This window comes from Chlorocebus sabaeus, chromosome 8 (assembly GCF_047675955.1).
Source record: "Chlorocebus sabaeus isolate Y175 chromosome 8, mChlSab1.0.hap1, whole genome shotgun sequence".
NCBI classification, from domain to species: Eukaryota; Metazoa; Chordata; class Mammalia; order Primates; family Cercopithecidae; genus Chlorocebus; species Chlorocebus sabaeus.
Window position 1 is genome coordinate 469,314 of NC_132911.1, and position 8,027 is coordinate 477,340.

The following is an 8,027-nucleotide window of genomic DNA, read 5'->3' on the forward strand; positions in this document are numbered from 1 at the left end:
TGTGTGCATCCAATCCTAGCCACTCAGGAGGCTGACGTGGGAGGATCCCTTGAGCCATCTGTTCAAGGCTCCAATGAGCTATGATAGTGCCACTGCACTCCAGCCTGGGTGACAGAGCCAGACCCTATCTCAGAAATAAACATATTTCATATATTAATAAATTTATAATAAATGTATATTTATATACACATTTATGTATTGTAATTATATATTTAGACATAAATACATATTTCTTGCTTTATTTATTTATTTATTTATTTATTTTGAGACGGAGTTTAACCCTTGTCACCCAGGCTGGAGTGCAATGACGCAATCTAGGCTCACTGTAACCTCCACCTCTGGGGTTCAAGTGATTTTCCTGCCTCAGTCTCCTGAGTAGCTGGGATTACAGGCACGCACCACCACACCTGGCTAATTTTTGTATCTTTAGTAGAGATGGGGTTTCTCCATGTTCTCAGGCTAGTCTCAAACTCCTGACCTCAGGTGATCTGCCTATCTCGGCCTCCCAAATTGCTGGAACGACAGGTGTAAGCCACTGTGCTCAGTCTATATGATATATTTATATATTATAATTATGTATATTAATTTTATATAATTATATATAAATATAAAAACTTCCTTGCCTTCTCTTGTTTCTACCTACAGTCAGTCCCATGACTTCAAATACTGTCTACATGTAATAATTATAAATGTATATTATATATACACATATATATATATATATATTTTTGAGACGGAGTCTCGCCCTGTCGCCAGGCTGGAGTCCAATGGTGCAGTCTCAGATCACTGTAACCTCTGACTCCCGGGTTCAAGCGATTCTCCTGCCTCAGCCTCCCAAGTAGCTGGGCTTATAGGCACCCACTACCACGTCCAGCTAATTTTTGTATTTTTAGTAGAGACAGGGTTTTGCCATGTTGGCTAGGTTGGTTTTGAACTCTTGACCTTAATTGATCTCCCTCCTCGGCCTCCTAAAGTGCTGGGAATACAGGCGTGGGCCACCTTGGCCAAAATATTTTTCTGTTTCCAAGCATTTTACATGAGAGGAAAGTGGAGAATAAATCATCTGACACTCTACTGTAAAAGAAATATTTGTGCCTCCCTTCTTTTCATCTTTCCTAAGTGTACATATTACCAAAATGTCTTTAGGTTGAGGTCCCTCCGTGAAAACTTTACAGGGTGTTGTGTCCTCAGCCACCCTCCTGTCTTTCCCTAGTCCTGGAATTTTAAAACTGTCTGGGGATGACCCAGGATACCCACAGTGGCCATGTCTATTGGAGGGTCTAGTGACTATCAGCCCCGGGGTCATCTCATCGCCAAGGACAGCCTGAGGTAGGGGGTAGAGTCGCTCAGGGGAGCAGCTGGATGCTCTTGGCCTTAGAGGAATCTCTTGGTATAGTTTTCTCTAAAATGGTGACCCCTTAGGATTATTAAAATTTTAGGACATTAAAATGAATGGACAATTCAACGTAATGTCATTAAAGTTAGGTCATTAAAACTGTTCCTCCAGCCAGAGCTTTTATTCCTTGGAGACACAATGATGGTCTGCCAATGGGATACTGATATTGAGAGGAAAAGGTAGAAATGATTTCTGCTCTCTAGATTGTCTCAGACTTGTGAAGATAGAAAAACTGTCCCAAAGGACAAGGAAAACCCACCCCAGAGAGGATGTGCAAGAACCTGAACATTAAAATGCACTGAAGGCGCACAGGAGGACAAAGAGCAGTGCCAGTGCCTCCTGGGTGATCACTGAGCACTTTACTGAACAGGATGGGTGTCCCGAGGGACAGAATGGCCTGCCGTGACACTTACAAAGGTCTGTGTTGGAGTCAGCACTGCCTCTCCCTGAGTTTGTTACCTTGAAAAGGCTTGTCTGCTTATTTGTGTTCCAGTTTTTCATTGGCTGTAAGATACATTTTATCAGTACAGCTTGAAAGATAAACATACTATTTCCAAAGAGGCAAGGTAAAATGGTGTATTTTATTTACTAAAAATTCATATTTATTTCTTCCCCAGAGTGAGTGTAGTAAGTTTTAAAGGTGTGTTCTTTTTAAGGGTAATTTCAAATGGAATTGTAGGACTTAGCTTTATCAACGTTACTGGTGAAATAAAAGTGTGATAGATAAATTGATGATTTACAAAGATTCACCAAAATGTCAGTTTCCTTCTTGTAGCATGGTGAAGAATTTATGACAGTGGACACATCTGTATCCTCTTATCTGGATATTCGAGGGTTTTGTTTTGTTTTGTTTTGTTTTGTTTTGTTTTTGGAGACACTGTCTTGCTCTGTAGCCCGGCTGAAGTGCAGTGGCGCCATCTCTGCTTACTGCAACTGCCGCCTCCCGGGTTCAAGTGATTCTCCTATGTCAGCTTCCCGAGTAACTGGGATTATAGGCACCCACTACCACACCCAGCTAATTTTTGTATTTTTAGTAAACAGGGGGTTTTAGGCCTGACACAGTGGCTCAGGTCTGTAATCCCAGCCCTTTGGGAGACCAAGGTAGGCCGATCATGAGGTCAGGAGTTCCAGAGCAGCCTGACCAACATGGTGAAACCCTGTCTCTACAAAATATACAAAAAAATTAGCTGAGCCTGGTGGCAGGCACCTGTAATCCCAGCTACTTGGGAGGCTGAGGCAAGAGAATTGCTTGAATCCGGGAGGTGGAGGTTGCAGTGAGCCAAGATCTTGCCATTGCACCCCAGCCCAAGTGACAATGGGAGACTCCGTCGCAAAAAACCAAACAAACAAACAAACAAACAAACAACAGAAAGACAGGGTTTTGATAAGTTGGCCAGGCTGATCTCAACCTCCTGACCTCAGGTGATCGCCCTCCTCAGCCTCCCAAGCTGCTGGGATTACAGGCATGAGCCACCATGCCCTGCCCATTGTATTTTCTTTTTATTCCCTAAATTTTAATATGTTTGAGTTTGTCTGTTCCTTCATCACTTTTTTCTTACATAAAAGAAATTCTGCCTAATCCTTCATAAAAAAAATCTTCCTGTAACTTCTGAAAGTGTTCTGGTTTTATCTCTCATATTTGAATGTATAATAAGTTGATTATGGCTCACGGAATAGAGAAGAATGCAATGCATTTTCCCAAGTAGATGCCAGCCTGGTTTGCCTCATATTTTAAAGTGCATGTGATTTCTTTTTCTATTCTACAGTGCCTACTCTATCATTCCTCAACTCTCCATATAAATGCTGGGTCATTAAGACTTTCTTTTCCCTTGGTCTGCTTGCTCATCTCTCTGCTAATACTGTGCTGTCCTGAATATTTTCGTCTGAAAATCTTAGAAGTATGTTAGACAAGCCATCACTCTTTTTTTAGATGACTAAAAATCATTAGACATTTGTCATTTTTACTACGTATGAAAAAGTACTTTTTCTTGCCTAAAAACAACCTGATTTGGGAATTTATGTGATTTCATAGGAATAGCATCTGGAAGTGATGACATTAATGTCATTTTAAAAAACGTGTGTCGTATTTCCTCTTATTCTTTTCTGCCTTCACATTGTGCAATAGAAATTTTTTAAATTGTTCTATTAGTATTGTCAAATATCAATTATTGGTTTTATTTACTACTCAATTAAATTTAATAAGCCTACTCTGTCTTGGTGTAATCACATGGAATGGGCTCAACTCCCCAGTTAACAAGTGACAGCACGTGTAAAATATTGTCTACCAGGGAAACTCATTGAACACTTAGTGTTCAGACAGTGTTTTGGTGTCTGGTTCCCTAAGCACCACTGCAGTGACACAAAATAATAGACGTTCAGCAGAAAAAGTTTTGGCAAATACATTGCATAAGCCATTTACATGCAGTGAGTCATTCTTATTAGGGTTGGTGGAATCCCTTTCAAAATGTAAGTTACTAATACAAAGATGGAACTTTGCGAGCAGACGTTTTTAAGAATAAGTAGTCTCAGGACTGATAATATTAACTCCCTTATGCACATCAGGTAGGACTTTATTATGACAGATACTAGAATTGTACAAAGTGAAGTTAAAAGGTAACTCCTAGCAGCACATCTTACTCCCTGGATTCTCTAATAAGATGGGTGTTTCTACTTTGCTGTTGCCTTTTTGAATAGTTCGATTCTAGCATTCGTACTGCTGTGTGGGAGGGAATATGTGTGAACAGAGTAAGAGTTCTGACAATCAAGGCACAAAATAAATGCTTGGAAATTTTAGAATCATGTAAACAGCTTATGGATTGAGTACAGATTCCCAGTGCTGTCAGTCTCACCCATCCTTCTATCCACATGTGTGGAATGTTCTAGGACTCCATGGCTTTTGAGGATGTGGCTGTGAACTGTACCCAGGAGGAATGGGCTTTGCTAGATTCTTCTCAGAAGAATCTCTGGAGAGAAGTGATGCAGGAAACCTGCAGGAACCTGGTTTCTGTAGCTGAGAATGACAAAACATTTCACTTAATTACAGAAGTATTTCCCTATCATCAGTGCTATTTGTGATTTGGAATGGCGCAAGGGAATGATTTGGTGAAGAAATCAGGCATGGGCACTGTGTACAATGAACATTAAATCTAGTAATGTTTCTATAGTTTGTAATAATTCATGATAATTTTGTGGGTCTGTATTTTAGGAAACAAACGAAAAGACCAGAATATTGAAGATCACTTCGAAAAACCTTGGAAAGATATAAGATAATTTGCACGGAAGAGGAAATAAAGTCCTCTGAAGGAATCTTAGCTTGTCATGAACTTAAAAGCAAGCGATCAAAACAAATGAGAGTCACTTGAAATTTATTTCTTTTTAGAAAAATTTCACCCAAAATGCAATGTACTTCAGTGTAGCAGTCAGTGTTTGGAAAACAGTTTACTTGAAAATAGTACTACAAAACTGTGTGCATGAATGTTACTAATTTGGACATAGCCATGCAGGTGGTAACTGTGTTTTCAGTAGTAACCCATTTACTTTCCAATAATTCAGTCATGGCAAAAAAAAAAAAAAAAAAAAGCATTTTCCTTGGTATTGGTAGCAGTGTAAGTCCAAGACCTATTAGTAAGTAGAAAGTTATTAAACCAACCAATAATTATGTGCTTTACATTTTTTTTACAGAAATCATATGATACAGAGACTGTGTGAAAACAAAGACGGTAGTCAGTATGGACAGTTGTCAGCCAAATTCCAATGCTTGATCTGAATGAGAACATTTCTGCTGGATTAAAACAATGTGAATGAAGTATTTGTGGAAAAGTCTTTGTACGTCATTCCCTCCTTAACAGGCACATCTTAGCTCACTCAGGATACAAATCATATGGAGAGAAGCAATATAAATGTGAACAGTGTGGGAAACTCTTCGTTTCTGTTCCAGGTGTTAGAAGACACAAGATAATGCACAGTGGAAATCTAATTATAAATGTACGATATGTGGGAAAGCTTTTTATTTTCTCAATTCATTTGAAAGACATCAGAGAACTCACACAGGAGAAAAACCCTATAAATGTAAACAATGTGGTAAAGCGTTCACTGTTTCCGGTTCTTGTCTAATACATGAACAAACTCACTCTAGAGAGAAACCCTACGAATGTAAGGAATGTAGAAAAACATTCAGATTTTCTTGTTCCTTTAAGATGCATGAAAGGACTCACACGGGAGAAAGACCCTATAAATGTACCAAATGTGATAAAGCCTTCAGCTGTTCCACTTCCCTTCGTGACCATGGAAGCATTCATACTGGAGAGAGACCTTATGAATGTAAACAATGTGGCAAAGCCTTTAGTCATTTGAGTTCCCTTTGTAACCATAGAAGCACTCATACGGGAGAGAAAGCCTATGAATGTAAACAATGTGACCAAGCCTTCAGTCGTCCCAGTTCCCTTCACCTCCACGGAAGAATTCATACTGGAGAAAAACCCTATGAATGTAAGAGATGCGGTAAAGCCTACATTCGTTCCAGTCATCTTACTCGCCATGAAAGAAGTCATGATATAGAGGCTGGGTGTAGTGACTCAGCCTATAATCCCAGCACTTTGGGAGGCCAAGGAGTGTGTATTGCTTGAGCCCAGGAGTTCATAACCAGCCCGGATTAAAACAGCGTGAAACAACCTGGGCATCAAGGTGAAACCCTGTCTCTAGAAAAAATAAAATAATGCCGGGCACGGTGGCTAACACCAGTTACTCGGGAGACTGAGGCAGGAGAATGGCGTGAACCTGGGAGGCAGAGCTTGCAGTGAGCCGAGATCGCACCAGTGCACACCAGCTTGGGCGACAGAGCAAGACTCCGTCTCAAAACAAATAAATAAAAATAATTAGCTGGGCATGGTGGCACATTTCAGTTGTCTTAGTTCTTTTTCAAGGACATAAAAAGCAATGGGGGGTTGGGGGAAAGCCCTGTGCATGCGGATCACGAGGTCAGGAGATCGAAACCATCCTGGCCAACATGGTGAAACCTCGTCTCTACTAAAAATACAAAAAGCAGCTGCGTGTGGTAGCATATGGTTGTAATCCCAGCTACTCAGGAGGCTGAGGCAGGAGAATCACTTGAACTCAGGAGGCGGAGGTTTCAGTGAGCCGAGACTGTGCCACTGCACTCCAGCCTGGCGACAGAGTGAGAATCCATCTCAAAATAAACAAACAAATAAATAAAGCCCCTTGAATGTAAGAAATGTGGTAAAACATTTACTCTTTCCCATTCCCTCATAAACATGAAAAGGCTCACACTGCAGAGGAACCTTAAGAATGTAGGAAATGTGGCCAAGCCTTCAGATTTTCCTGTTTTTGAAGATTTGGGAGGCCTCAGACTGGAGAAAAGCCTTTTGAATCTAAATTTGTGGTAAGGCCTTCAGTTGTGTTAGTTCCATATGAAGACATCAGCTCATTCCTGAGAAAAACCCTATGAATGTCCAGAATGTGGGAATGTTTCATTTCTCTCATACCCACTCAAGGACCTATGAAAATGCACACTGTAGCTGGCTGGACCTTGTAAATACAAGAACGTACACAGGATTAAGACTCTAATAGTTTAGAAACTGCAAGAATATTTTCAGTTTTCACATTTAATTGAAACGTCATGTGAAAACTCCCACAGGAAAGAAGTTCTATAAGTGAAGCTTTTCTAATTTGGAAAGCCTGATGCAAATTAGTTATCGAGTAGTGCTTGAAAAAATGTATGAAATGTTACACAAGTTACAAGTATATTGTTTTTCCCGTGGCTCATTCTTAAAGAGTCTTGAGTATGTATTTCACCTTGGTTTGCAGGGAACCCTTGAGGTGAGAGTTCTGTAAATGCTCTTTAAGCAGTAGTACTTGAGTTTCATAGATAATGATATTGTTTGTTGGTAGAATTCTTGTCTATTGATTTGATAATGTGCTGGATTCATGGTTGAATTTTGATGTTTTTCTAACATGGAGGTAAGTTTAATTTTTTTCTTTCATTATTAACTTTTTTTGAGATGGAGTCTCACTCTGTTGCCCAGGTTGGAGTACAGTGGTGCGATCTCAGCTCACTGCAACCTCCACCTCCTGGGTTTAAGCGATTCTCCTGTCTCAGCCTCCTGAGTACCTGGGACTACAAGCGCCCACCACTACGTCCAGCTAATTCTTTGTATTTTTAGTGGAGACAGGGTTTCGCCATGTTGGCTAGGCTGGTCTTGAACTCCTGACCTCATGATTTGCCCTCCTCGGCCACCCAACATGCTGGGATTACAGGCATGAGCCACCACACCTGGCCAGGTAAGTTTCATTTGTATGTATTGCCCTGTGATTAATGGACCAGTGAATAATGATTGGCAATTGTTGGGATAGCCTTACTAGCCTCATTTGGAAAATTTTGATTATCCCTTGTTCATTATACACATTCCACCTTTCCTTGTTAAAGGAAAAACTACTCTTGATGTAAAGATGTTTATTTTTTGCTAATAATGAGTTGGTATTAATTCCTAAGTACATAAAGTTTACCATAGAGTATCATCTCGTGAGTTCTTTGCATCTGTTGCCCTTTATTCTTTATTATTTCTGTCTGTTATTTGGATCGTTCACTTTGAATGAAGGAGAGAGGACTGTCATA

The 8,027-nt window shown here is 40.2% G+C and overlaps 1 pseudogene; it reads left to right on the plus strand.

Moving 5' to 3' along the window:
* Window positions 1–1,264: 1,264 nt before the first annotated feature.
* Window positions 1,265–6,089, plus strand: LOC140712151 (uncharacterized; annotated as a pseudogene).
* The last annotated feature ends 1,938 nt before the right edge of the window (window positions 6,090–8,027 follow it).